General features: G+C 35.8%; 1 protein-coding gene across 7 annotated transcripts in view; it reads right to left on the bottom strand.

The window, feature by feature from the left end:
- LRRC4C (leucine rich repeat containing 4C) overlaps positions 1-14,957 on the bottom strand; it is a 484,651-nt gene that overhangs the window by 282,517 nt on the left and 187,177 nt on the right. For all 7 annotated transcript variants that reach the window (XR_011679279.1, XM_071427596.1, XM_071427599.1 and 4 more), the window contains exon 2: positions 1,064-1,152. The gene's annotated coding sequence lies outside the window, so the exon portion shown is untranslated. The remainder of the gene's footprint in view (positions 1-1,063; positions 1,153-14,957) is intronic.

The following is a 14,957-nucleotide window of genomic DNA, read 5'->3' as shown; positions in this document are numbered from 1 at the left end:
GGAAAGTTCACCTGAACAAAGACAAGTTGGCTGGCTGTGTGTCAAACCTCACATTTAAGTTCTGACTAGTCACTAGATATGGCACATCACCTCAGCCAGTGACATCTCTTCTACTCATGGACTGGAGCATTTCTAAAAACAGTGACAGAAATCATACTGAAAACACTGAAAACCAGGATGTTCAAAGTCCTCTTTCTGTGTGAGTGCATGACTATTCAGTCTCCTAACACTGGAGCCCATGAATTGTCCCCACAAATATCTATGCACAGAAAAGACCAAGACAACGCCTTGAACAAAGCTGAATCAATTAGCCTTTCAAAAGTCAAACAAATAACAGAGATCCAACATGAACCTCAAGAACTGTGCCTTTATCAGGCAGGAAATGCTTATGGCAATGAAATCAAACATCAACAGGAGACAAGTCTGTTGTTCCACTAGCAATAGCAGAAACCATGCTGCTACTGAGCGGCGACATTGTTCCACACATTGTTTCCCTGGGAAAGAGCAAACGGACTTTTTAGCCTCCCTTTCTGTACTAGTGCATTAAGTCAGAGAAGGTCATTAATACTACTTAGCATCTCCTTCAAACTGAAAATTTTAATCAGATTTTACACTTCTCTCAGCCACTGTGTCGTGTTTTTGCAGTTCCTACCAGAAAAGGTCACAATACTGCTATTTTGGGGGGAAGTTAAGGCATAAAGGCACTTATTTAGTGCCAGATCATTTTGCTGAGCAGGTAGGCCCTGTATAATTTTTTTTTTTTCAGAGCTTTGCTTAACAATTATGATGGATTTTAACTTGTGCTGCTATGAACCTGCCTATGAGAAGCTTACAAATGATTAGAAGAACCTGATGAATATTAATGTGCAAAGTAAAACAAGGGGATAAAAATACCTTTCAAAAGGTATTACCTCAGACAATCTGCCACTGTACCTTAGCTGCTGCTGTGATTAAAAAAATACATTAAGAAACATCTCTAGCCAATGGTTTCTTTGCTAAAATCAAATAATAATCTCGACCTAAATTGAAGAAATGATCAGGGTTACAGAAAACTTTAACTTACATATTGTTCAGAAGACCCAAGAGAGCATCAGTCTGTTTTCTTTCTCAATCAATAAATAATCACAATTTCTTGCAATAAAGAATTGATTTCTGAAAGACAAAAACAAATAATAAAAAAAATATAAGTGAGGTCAAATTATTCACAGTTTGTTTTTTTTTTTTGTAGCCACAATGTGATAATAAATTGAAAATACATTACCACAGCTGGGAAATTTACAGGAAAAATTTCATTAAAAACCCTGCATAATTAAATCTTCATTTGTAAGGGGAAGCAAAATCTTAATATTTTTTAATACTCAAGGTATGTTTAATGTATAGGTTAGCGTTACTTGAGCTGCAGGGAGTTCAATATTTCTGTTTTATTCTGTATCACCAGGAACAAAGGTTTTATTTTCAAGAAGAAAGTATTCTCAATTTCTACCAAAAATGCTTTTCACAAATAGTCTAACAGAAAATGGAATCGTGTCCAAAAAAACCCTAACATTTTTCTTATGTAAAAAAAAATCAGATTTTCCTTGAATATTAATGGGAAAAGGATCTGAAGAAAATCCTGCATATTATATCCCAGCATACCTTCCTTTATCCCTTTTCAATATGTATTAATGAGAACACATGAAAAAAAGAAACAGGTAGGCTGAATAATAGACTCTTGCAGTAAAATCAATTTAAGAGTGGAATAGGCTGGCAAGAAAATGAAGACTACTCTATACATATATACATGTGAATATACGCTCTATGTACTGTTCATTTCTACTGCTCTGACAGAAGCTTAAGAGGGCATAACTTTCCTTCTAGTAGGAAATTATACTGATTTTAAAAAATTAGTACCTGTAAACAAACCCTAGTTAGCAAGTCTTGTTTCTTATCCTAAAATAACAAAACATTATAAGATTTCCATCACTGTTGTGTAACTTGCTGTCAACAGGGAATTTGAAGCATTTTTGACAAGTGAATGTATTCCTTCAGATTCCTGAATATTTTTAACTGAATAACTAAATTATTAGGTTTTTTTCCTTACTGTTTTTGACCCCTGTGAACCAGTACTCAGCCATCCTACAGATAAGGACACTAAACAAAATAAGGAAAAAATTACTTAGAAGCTTTTAGTAATTTTTAACCTTTCAAGACTGAGAGAAAATATTATTACTTTACTGAAAATATTACTGAGGGTAATATTTTCAGTGAGAGAATATGTTAGGTTATGTCTACTAAGTCCACACACACTCTAAAGCTTCATCAAATTCTTACAAAGAAATAAGGGATGGCATGCAGGTGCTCATGGAATGAGTGCTGGTAGCATGATACAGCTTTCCAGTTTTGTCAGCATTTTATGGAACAGTAATTCTGACATCCTGCATTTATCTAACCATAAAGAAACACAGACTGGCTACAAGCAACTTGATTTAGTGGAAGTTGTCCCTGCCCACAACAAAGGGGTTGAACCAGATGACCTTTAAAAGGGCCCTTCCGACTCAGCCTGTTCTAGGATTCCTTTATTCCCAATAGCTCCTTGCCTGGTTTGACAACTTCCAGTTGTTCAAAAGTCATGTATGGGCTCACAGAGAGTAAACAAATGCACGAAGCAGTAAAATTATCTTTCCATGTAAAACTTAGGCATGTGTAGCCTTTCCCTCACTATCTCTTAGAAGAAAAAATCTCAAAAGATTTATTAATGTGCAGCTCACCTACTTTGACTCTCATAGAAATGTCTCCACAGAACCAACTAAAAGATAACTTATTCCTGCTTAACAATGCAGCCTCTCTGCCTTGGATAATGTAGTGAAGCTTTGTTTCACACTCTTGTGTGTGGCCACATAATATTAAGATTGCCACCTAAGAGTATAAGTGTAATTGTGACCTGCAGTGACCACACAGAAATGTCTAGCCCCTGGTACCATCTGCTTATTGTGAATATACTGAGTATGTATGTAAAGATCACTTAAGTAGAAATATTAGAAATTTGAGTGAGGAAAAATGAAATTAAACCAGAGAAATGTAAAATTTGGGGGAAAAAAAAATCCATTTACTGACATTTAAGAAGTCATTGGTATGGCACTTCACAGAAGATAATTCAGAGAAGAGGAAGATTATAATGGCTTTATGAAGAAATAAAAATATGAAGTCCTCTAAAATAGTTTGTCTCACAGTCCATGCTCAAGTAGTGACCAAAATTATCGCTATTAAACACGAAGCGCTGAAACCAATTATCTTCTCATGCAAAAACATTTTATGTTTTAATAATCACTACTGAAAGTTTAACACTGTGAGTTTAGGAGGAAAAAGCAGTAAGAGAAGAAAGGGAATTAAGGTGAGATACTCTAAATATGAAACCACATTTAATCAACATGATGCAATATTGATGTAATTATAAAATTTTACACAAAAATTAGTCAAGGGCTTTATAATTAGTGCTGTCTACACTGCAGAGGGTCTTGAGCTTGAAACATTGTAGCTAAGAGAACCATAATGATTAAACATGGCAAGCTGAAAGACAAGCAAAATATGTATGATGTTTTCAACATCCACACCCCCAGAGCACTGTAACTTTTATTTATTAATATTCTCCAAATGCAGGACTTCAGAAGAGTTCAACTAATCAACTAGCACATACATTAATCTACTGAAATAGAATCAAGGATGTTCAGACAGCCTTCTGCCTAATTGCCCTCTAGTTACTTCAAGAAACTATTAGCAGAGAACATCCATGACAGTATTCTTCCATTGTTCTGTTATCCTTAATATTGTATTGCCAATGTTTAAAACTAGAAAATAAAAACCACAATTTTTCTTGTCAGCTGCAGTGAGAATGAAAACAACTCACTCCTCAGTGTAAAAACCCACACTACAAACCTTGGGTAATTTCACTGGCTTTTGTTTCCTATCACAACTTCTCCATTTATCAAAACTTCTCCAGTGCCCAGATGTAAAGAAAATGCCCCATCCACAGTTAAATGGAAATATTACTATGTCATACATACATTTCTATTGCATTTGTACTTCATTTTATTTTAACTTGCTACTTCAGCAGCAGAGTAATGAGTTAAATGTACTTTATAGTCCCCTAAAAGGCCAAGCTAGGTGGAATGCTGACTCTTTTCAACTCGTCTGTCCTGCAAGTTCTCCAACAGTAACAGATTCTAGTTACTCAACTACTTCCAGTTTCAATTATTATTGCCTGTATTTTAATTCATTATTAAAAGTAGGCTTTTAATTAACCCTTTTTCATGATGATTCACTGAATAACTCATCTTTTTTTCATCATCTTCCCTTTATAAAGTCTTATAACCCTTTCTGTAGCTATAAGACACATTTTGACCCAGTCTTTCCAAATTTATCCTTAAATAGACATTTCCACTCCACATAACCACATCTCTATGTCACTTTTCTACCACACTTTTTTGGTTTGGTTTGGCTTTTTTTGAGGGGGAGCAGTTGGCAACAAAGGCAACCCATAGCACTACCATGCAAGGTAAATGAAGTTTTCTAGATGACAGAAAGAGCAGCAGAGTTGAAACAAGGCCAGCCAATTAGGCCACAACAAAATGTGTCCAGTGCTAGTCAGTCCCTTTATATTAACTTAGAGGAGCATAAGGTAATAGTGTAGAGGCAACTAAAACAATGCTTATAATGAGCGAAATAGAGAGAAAATGTAACAACAGAGCTTTTTTTTTGCTGGGAAAAAAAAAAAAAAGACTGAATTGTGCCAAATTTCAGTAGTGCTGGGTAAACAGAAGGGCCAGTTAAGGACTTTGCGTCAGGCTGAATTATCATACTGACAAGGAGTTAGCATACCTGAAGCTTATGAAACATTGCTTTTACATTTCAAATTATTTCTTTGCCTTAAAAACATTAGAACGCAAACACAGCAGTGCCATGGACAACTTTTCAATCAAAATCCCTCTGAGAATTCAGAATGCAACTGTCTAAGAGTCAACACAAGTGCAGTACAAAAAAATTCAAGCTAGTGCTGGTGTTACTAAAACAGAAATTTCAGAAGTTAAACAGCTACACTGAATTATCTGGAAGAGCTCAGGTTTTGGTCAGTATTTCTACAGCTCAAAAGCTAAACAGCAGATAATGTACTTACTACAGGAGAGCTTGGGTAGTTTTGTGCTTTATCCAAAAGGAAAGGTGATAGCTTCAAACTATCTTTCTAAGGCACTGGTTCCACACAGAGCCATTAAGGTACAGTAGGTGCCTGCAATTCACAAGCTTCTCTCCTTTCAGCTTTGTTTGTTTTACAGCTGCTGCACAAGGAACAATCAGTGAAAGGTGCTCATAGGAAGTGAATTAATTGAGTAGCACTTTGAGCTTCCAGGAGTCATACAGACCTTCTGAGAAATTAGTCAGTTTACTGCAAGAAGTGCCGTCTGTAGCTGCTGGAACCTTCATGACATCAGGTAATGTTGCTTTGGGTTTAACAGTTACACTGCATATCTCAACTAAATTACAAAGACTTTGGAAGTTTTCGTTTGCAACACCACTAGAGAGACTTAGGCTTTCCTAGTGCATCCTCCTGCCCTAATAAATGGAGTAAACAATGCCAAGACTGCCCAGACAAAATATTATTGTAACCAACCTATTTTCACAATTTACTAACATTATGAAAAAATGCAGAATCTTTTCAGAACCATGAACAGGGCTGTTGCCTCCCACGAAGAGAGAAGAAATAAATATGTTGTAGGCATTAGATTAGCTAGTCTTTCCTCTTTTTAGCCAAATGCTTTACAATTCTATTTTGAACATTATTCCTGTATTTGCCATATAGTGCAGGGCCAAATCTCTGGAGGAGAAAGGAAGATGCAGAAAGCAAATTCTATTTAATTTCTGGCAGTCCATATGTTTTGAGGGTGAAAAAACCCACAGAGAATCAGGCAGGGTGAGTTCTGGTCACTCACAAAACTGTGCTGGTTGAAATCAATGGATTTTAAGGTGTCCTGACAAAGGACACTCAAAATTTGCAGGTTAACATATCCAAGACTCACTTGATTTCCTGTACCTCCCTCATGAACTTTGCCATGTTTCTTCATCTTCAAATTTAGCCAAGGGGAAGTGAAAGATTCTTGAGATTACTGATGGAGCACAGGTACACAGCTCAAAAAAAACAAGGCCAGTGCATGTGTTTAAGCAGGCTTTACCAGCTTTAAGATCTGAAATTGAAGCTCTGCATGTAAAGAAACTAATGCCAGTCTGGTTGCTGTAGTTCTACACTCTCAAAAGCAAGCAGAAAGGGAATCATATCGGTTAAAACAGACCTGAGAAAACAATTCATGTTACATTTCAGTTCTGAGACTGGCTCATAATTAAAGTGTAAGATGTTACTTAAACTTTACTGTATTTATAAACATGTAACCCAGATCTTGACAAATTCTTTACATCTTGTGAATGTAGTAAAGGGCTTCTTTTCCAACAGGTGTTCAAACATGAAATGTCTGCTTAAAATCCAAATGCTTGCATGAAACTACAAACAGCATCAAAACAGCAGGCAACCTAAAAGCAGTCCAGACAATGCCATGGGAACCCAATGTCATTCACATAAATTTGATGGAGTATTTATAAAACAAAAAACATAATGCAAGAACTGCAATAACTTAATAATAAACTGTCAGTCATAATAAAATTAGAAATCATAAGTGGATAGCAGGCAATAACACTGATTTTTTTGCCAGACCTCATGGGGTGGTGGCTCCCATCTGACTACTGTTAAACACATGGATAAGAAAAATACAGAATATTTTCAGAAGTTCCTACCAGTTGCCAAAACAGATGCTTGTTGATATCATATCTAAAAGTCAATAACATTCATGAAAGCAATTATCAAATGGTAATTAAATTCTATTATACAATATTTGCAACCATTTGACTTATTTATACTCATGCCCCCACCTGTACATATGAAAATTTTTGTCATAACAGAACACAGATGTTTGCTAAAGTTAAAATTTATCCTAAGGTACAATTGAAATTTTGCTTATAATCACTGCTTTTAAACAGAATTAAAACCTTAATGTTCTATTCAGAATAGAAATAGTCTTATGAATAGGCAGAAGAGCTTTCTGTATCAGTTAAGTAAAAGAACCACAGCCACAGTTGTACTAAAATAGGAATCCTGGGTGACTTCCCAAAGCAGAGGGATTACATATGAAAATAAATGCTTTCTGAAAATTGTCATATATATTTTCAGATGTTGATTTGCCCTCATTTAAATATTCATTTAATCTTTTTATTTAAATTTGTATTGGTCAAATTACACCTCATTTTTGAGGGTGTTTTAGATCAGGAAAGAAGCTAGGCACTATGAATAAACCCAAAAGCAAATATTAGAATATATACTGAAGTAAATTGAAAATCACATGGAAAACATATGAAGAATTTAATTGACACCAACCCACCCCCTTTAATACATAATTCAAAATTTTCAGTGTCACTGACTAGTTGTATAACCTTTCAATAGAAAAATAAAACTATGCAGCTCACTGAAACTAATAAAAATTTAACAAGCGTTAGCTATGAGCTTGAAAGTATTTGTGAATTATCTATAGATGAACTTAAGGAACATGAAATAAAAAATTCAAATTAACAATGTTATTATTAAGCAATTATTAACTTGCTAATCAAAAATCAGTTCACAATTTTGACCTACATATTAAAAACCAGCTAATTATTCATCGGTGGTTTCAGAAAACTACACTGCTGTATTACCAGCAGATTCACTACAAAACACCACATAAAACCTTGTAGCACCATGTAAGCAGAATCCAGACTAATCCAGTCCAACAGCCAAACAAATAAAGCCCATAATATAACACTTATCACCATACTTTTGTCCTCATCTTTTAATTTAGGGTTTGAACAAGAATCAGTTTATTGCTAACTGACGTCACAACAGCAGGAGACCACGCTACATTGAAAGTCTCTGAAAAAGAATCTGCAAGGAAAGTTTGAAAGGTGATCAGAAGAAAGGAAAATTAATGCATTCTAGAAGTCATTCCAAGTGCTAAAAGAAGCAGGAGAGAAGGTATAGGGCTGAAAGTGAAAGAAATAAATGAAGGAAATTATGTGTAGAATTGAATAAATATCCCTTTTTAAAGCCAGTAAGCAGCTGAACACACCCAACTGCTTGCTTACTTTTTGACCTGCTGTGTAAGAAGGATTGCAATGTTAAAAGTGTGAAAAGTCATATGTTGGAATAGTTGAATACGACAAAAAAAAGGTAGATGCCTTTTCCACCCCCTAAAAAAAAAAAAACAACAACAAAAAAAAAAAGATTAAAAAAAAAAAAATCTGACTAAACTCATTGCTGACCACCAGCTGACCAGGTTCAACCAGTACCTAAGCAAGGGCAGTACCTGCTCTTTTCTCCCCCTCACTGTTTCATTGCTGAGCATGACACATTATGGTCTGTAATATCCCTTTGGATGGTTGGGCTCAGCTGTCCTGGTGTGTCCCCTCCCAGCTCCTTGTGCAGCCCCAGTCTGCTCACTGCTGGGAAGTGGGGGATGAAAATCAGGTTCTGATTTTGTGTAAGCTCTGCTCAGAAATAACAAAAACATTCTTGTGTTATCAACAGAGTTTTCAGCACAGGCTACTCCAAAGAAAATTAATGCTATTCCATCCAAAATGGGTACAAAAGCTTCAGAGGGTAAGACCTAAAAGACCTCAGCACTGAAACAAAAAGTTAAGAATTGCAAAGGACTCTGAAGGTGAACTGAAGGTTGTATAAGGTTAGAGATCAGAGGGGATTTGAGCAGGTATGTGAGGTGAATTTAGTAAAACAATAAGTGGAGTGATTTCAGTATATACCCTGGAGAGATCTACTGGTTATGAAGGGAATTAGCAGGCAATAGACTAGGAGAATATCAATTAATACCATTATTTTTATAGAATGCAGACAGTATTTCAGAAAGATGCCCTGCTGCTTGTTTTGATTTCTGTCCATAATTCTTGCACATCAAACAGTCTTTTTGCAAATCTTTCAGATTCACTTACAAGTGCTCCCACCCTTCCCTCCTGCTCCTACTAAGGCATAATGGCCATTCTCTTTTTGTATTATTTTTTCTGAGTCATGATCTCATGCTGAATAACATAGTCCATTCTCCCATCCACTTAAGATGTTAAAGTAGTTTAAGGCATATACCTATGTAAAATTATAGAGAATTCTATAAAAATTACATTTTCCTAGGTTTGAAATCTCATTCTTTTTGAAGCAGATTGCTCTTGGTGCAGAAGTGTAAGTCTTTAGTGCAAGATCTACTTAGAGATATACTCAACTGTTTTCTGTATTTATGTTGTCCGAGAAGTAACATACCATGTCAAAGTAATTTTATAACCATGACTTCATGTATTTGTTCTCCATTGCTAATATCAATGAATCCTGGCCACCTGTCTCTTTTCTGCTTAAACATTCCTATGAAAACATTTATCAACTCTGGTCTCACAACTAGGATTATGAATTTTCAGGCCAGCTTCCCCAGACACAGAAAACACCTGAAGGTAAGGATGAAAGATAAAAAGACTGTGTTATTAGTAAGGGAGAATCTTTCTCCTGGTTCTCAGTTCCCAGGCAACATTCCTCTCAAGATGAGACCTTGAAGTGATAGAAACACAGACCCAGAAAACTATTTCAGAAAACATCAATACTCAAGACTCACTTGTATTCTATTTTCCCCTGTCCTTTGAAGGAGTTTAAAAAAACTTTCAGACAAATAAGATACTTTTAAAATGCTTATAATAGGCATATTTTAAAAGGAGAAAATGAGAAATAGATTCCAGGGCTATAATGATGATGATAATGATTAAATGAAAGAACTACTCAAATGAAGGATTCAAATAATGCTGATCACTAAAGCAGGAAAATAGAAATTAACTGCTATTTTTTAATAGTTAGTTAAAAATTAAGAAACACTTAAATCAGAAGTGTTTGATTAATTTCTTATGGTGGGAGAAGAAGGGAACCCTGAAAATTAAGTAAGTTTGACATACTGAAAATTAAAGGAAAAAATAAATCAGTGAAACAGAGCTCTGATTTCCCCACACCCACTGCATTCTATCCCAAATATCTGAAAGATGACTGAGGCCTTAAGAATACTTAAGGGAAGCAATTGTATTTCCTCAACATATATCAGTTTCTCTACCTTATTTCTTTTCCTTCTTACTGCCTCAAGGGGACAGACTGGAGCAACACAAGGAAAAATAATAGGAATTCCCAGCATATTTTGAGATTGTAAATTAGTGTCAGTTGTGTTTTCCCAGGAGTCAGGCATTGAACCAGTTCAGGTCTGAATATTGTTTTCTTACAACAATGGTTGTTATGATGACAGTAGCAAATGTCAGGTCATGAATCTACTAACAAGGCAATAATTGTTGCACAAGGACTCAGACAAATGTTCTAAACTCTGCACAGCTTTAAGGCTACAGTATGCTGGTAATTCTCAGTGCCAGCACTGCAAGGGTATGAATTGTCTATTCTTAACAACAGTTTTACAGTGACTAACCTGTATTCCTGACAGGTGAGTAGCTACTTTTGTGAGTAGCAACTCACAAAAGAAAACTGATTTCCTAAGCCTTGCTCAGTCAAACTCGTTGAGTAGAAGTAGTCAGTAAGAAAACCTTGATCAGGAGCACCCTGATTCAAAGTCAGGTACCATGGCACAGCACCAAGGCTCTAAACACATCATGCACACTAGAGCTGCAAATGTGCAGTAACCAGTTTGTAAGTATAACCTGTACTCAAAATGTCAATCCCAACACTTTCATGCCCTAACTCATTCTTGGAGCTAGTCTTTTAAAAGATCTTACCCAGAAGATCAATGCTCTACTCTTGTAACTACAAAAGCACTCTCTCTTCCAGTATGAGACCTGACTGGTACTGGTGCCTGTTTTAGGTACTGACAAGAGCCAGAAAGGTGTGCATGGCTGACGGCTGCTGTGGGGTCCCAAGCAGAACAGGTGCCCTCTTGCCCCATCAGGATGCTGTCAGTCCTGTTCTTACAAACTTTGCTGGGGCAGAGCTGCAAGCCCAACTGAGATCAAACCATCAGCTCCTGTGTCTCTGGTTTGGAAAGGCCAGTCTTTTCCTTAATTCTCCCCATTTATGTTTGATTCCAGCTTTTTTTACATTTTACTGCCATCTTACTCTGTTGGTTTCCTATATCCATGCTTACACGTTTATATTTACTTCTCTTTGTAGATTATAGGTAGAATATATGACTCACTCAGAGAAAATACATTACATAACAGCTACCACAAGTTTCAGCATTTTTAATTTCTAAATTCTCATGTTACTCTAAATTCTTACAATACTGGAGTCATCTGATCTGAGTACATCACCGGGCACCTTCATGGTCAGATTATTGCTAAGAATACTTTGTCACAGAATGTATTTCTGTTGAGGGAAAGCACAAAAGTTCAGGATCTCATTCATTCCTTCAAATACAAAATATAAATTTTATAGCTACATACTCAGACCTGAAAACAGTAAAACGAGAAAAAAAGCTCCTTCCTAAAGACATAGAACTTGCACCTTCAGGCAAGCACACAGGAAATTGATGAATGCTTACTCAAACTAACAAAGACTACATTGAGCAGTCATTTAAATATAGCAGTCATCAGAGGAGCATAACTTCCTTTTCTCCTGCCTGACACGTAACTTGTTTCAGCAACAGAAAGCATAAAACACTGAGAAGAAAACCACCTCCACAACAGCCTGTGGAAGATGGCCACTAGGTGCTTTGGAAGCAAATAAGAGCCAAATAATGTGCCCATGCTTTCTGCAGAATGTGTTTATTTTTCACACTAAGAATCATAACATGAGAGAGACCATACATTTCTAAAAATAGGTCTTTGTAAAGTTATAATAGAAGCTTGTGGCAAGTATCAAGAGACCAAAAATTTTATGTTTCAAGTCTGATCTAATATTTAATTTTTAAGGGTAAGGCAGACAGCTAAGATCTCTGGGAAAGGGCACATCATTAACAGCTATTCCTGAATGTTAGTTTCAAGAACCTTTACCTGACACCTTTCAAATCTCTGATGGATGCTGTACTGAATAAATGACCATGGAATACTCTAAAGAATAAATTCGGGGCAGCATAAATATGCTTTAGTCAAAACAAAAAGTTTCTGTGATTTGCTAGATAAATATTAAAAATAACTGCAACTTTATATCAGAGTACCTAATTTACCAGGATTTCAATATAAACCATCATAATAAATTCCTTAAGCAGAATCAAAACAAAAACACCCAAGAGCAAAAATATTACACCTTCTCTTTAGTCAACACAACTGGGCACAGAAGCAGCAAATGGAGGTGCCTCGTTTTAGGAGTGATTATTTACATGATGCAGCACAGCATGTGAAAAAATGGATGGGCTGGACGGCACAGTGGGGAGGTTATTACTCCTGCAAATTTACTCAACTCTTCCATTATTCAAAGACCCCACACATAAGATGACTTACACTGCTGCTCTGAGCAGTGAAGCAACAGATAACTCATTACAGGAGATTAGGACATAGATAGACAAGGTCAACAGACTAATTCAACTTCTGTGCTTCTATTTTATTTTGGTCAATGTTGTCTCTAAGAACATATTTTCTTGTCTGTTGACCAGTGCAGTGTTAGGATAAATATGAAAGTTATGAGAAATTTCAATGTCCTGTAACCTGATAACTCTCAACATTGCTAAGACTGTTCTTGAGTCTGCCTAAATTAATCATTTTTTAATTTATTTCCTGAAAATATATCATCTGCGGTTTTACTGGAAGCTAGCAACACTAGCCTGCTTGAAGGTCAGGAAAAAGATTCCTTCAGTTTAATTTTACATGTCCTAGGAACAGTTTCTTAGCCAGCTACAATGCTGATGGAAATTGGCAATTTTCAGAAAGATTAATTTTCACTTCTGTAGCTGTATGTGAAACACCTTTTAATGTAAAGATTAATTGGAGCAGAAATAGCTCTGACTATACCATTTTATCTCATGCCAAAACTATTTTGCCAGAGAATTTGAAAGAATCCCCCCAAAAATGCATATAATTCAGACTTAACATAGTGGTATGGGAACAGTATATATTATAAAGAACATTTCTGAACATGCCACAACTCTAAGGGAATTCATAAAAAGGATTTAAAAAAAAAAAAGGCAGGTTTCTCTGAAAGTAAAAAGGGGAAAAAAGGCACATTATGAGAAGCAGGAGAGGAAATGTTTCCAGGATGTTGGTAAATTTTGATGCTTTGAAGATGTCTTGAATGATGAAGATACTGTATGTAGCATACAGAGTCAGAGAGGTGAATATCTGGCTGAGGGTCAGTTTGCTCTCAGGTCAGCAAAGAGCCAACAATCACTGCTGACAACAAAATCGTAATACAAAAACAGAAAAGCTGTGTAACTGTGGAGTTTGTCATAGAATGCAAAAGAAGCCTAATCTAAGAAAGAGAACAGTAGCTGCTGAAAGTTGTTTTATTTCTTCTGTACTGAAGAGTGATTATGTCACCTCCATGTTGTACACAAAATGCTTAATTCTCTACCACCTAAACTCTTCACTTCCACAGCACAGATCTACACTATACAATACAATAAATATCCAGAGGAAATGTTTGCTCTTATTACCCTATAATTAACATGGATATTTTTTTTTTATTTTAACCTTAGAGTTTAAGCAAAAATTGCTCATGAAATTACAGAGCAGAAGCTGCTCAAAATGCATGACAGTTTCTGAGTAGGGGTGAAAAGGTAGCTGGAGAAAGAATCAAACAGCACCCTGTCTGTGTAACACTTATTTTTCAGTAGAGAGGTACATTTATTTAAAAATTACAGTTGTGCCACTGAACTGCATCTTCACTCACTTCATATAAGCAGCTCAGCAGATCTACTCTGCATCTTTCTAGGTAACTACAACCGTGCAGTTGAAGAAACAAAATTCCTTTATTAGCCATTTTTAGTGCAGCTCTAAGACAGGCTGAGTTGTTTCACTAACATGACCATGGTTATATTACCCCAAGTCATACCACAGATATGGAGGAGGGAAATAAACTCTAGCAGAGACAGTCACTCAAGCACAGCCAATTTCCTTAAATGAGGGTAGACAACTAATATGTAGATTTGAGGCAGATATCACCATGTCAGCCTACTGAAAATGGAAGACAAACGGTACCCAAAAATATACCATTAGCAATTAAATATCAGTACAGGAAAATGAGTAAATTCTGTACAAAGACTGGATTTTTTAAATTACAGACATTCTTTAAAGGTGAAATACTGTGGCAAATCGCAGTGCACATTGATCAAAATGCTAGTCTGATACTTTAAAATGCTGTATTCTTGGCTCTAGTATGTATTCACCACGCACAATAATCCTCCGGCCTCAAAAGTTAGAGAACACTAGAAAAAAAATTACTTTTTTTTTAGCACCTAAGGGAATTAGGAACTTTGATGGCTTTGAGTGCAAAATATTGTAAAGTCCTATAAGCACATTATGAAATTCAAAATGGGGAAGAAGAAAAATAAACTTCATTGTGATGCTTCTAAAACTATCTTCCTAGAAAAATTTAACAAAATTGATTCAATTTTATTCGAATGTCACTTTGTATTTTAAGAGAAAATTGCTCCATCAAGGGAATGCACAAATAAAGAGAAAGGTTTGATTTGGGAAGGACAAAAACAAAAACCCAAACAAACACCTTCCTTTGCAAGTTATTCAACTCATATTACCTCAGTTTGACTGAATGTATGACTCAGTATGACTATAAAACTCTTTGAATTTCATGAATTACATGCAAGACAGGAATAAAATTAAATACTTCTCCTGAAGACTCTATGAAGCAATGAAGTAGCCTGCTAAACTCAGAATATCTTTTGCTAAGAGTGTCATCAGATGTGCTGGAAGTATTGAAGCAGGAG

The sequence above is a fragment of the Agelaius tricolor genome, unplaced genomic scaffold (genome assembly GCF_023055355.1).
Source record: "Agelaius tricolor isolate 1412-34295 unplaced genomic scaffold, bAgeTri1.0.p SCAF_5, whole genome shotgun sequence".
NCBI lineage: Eukaryota > Metazoa > Chordata > Aves > Passeriformes > Icteridae > Agelaius > Agelaius tricolor.
This window is presented reverse-complemented; position numbering and strand designations above follow the sequence as displayed.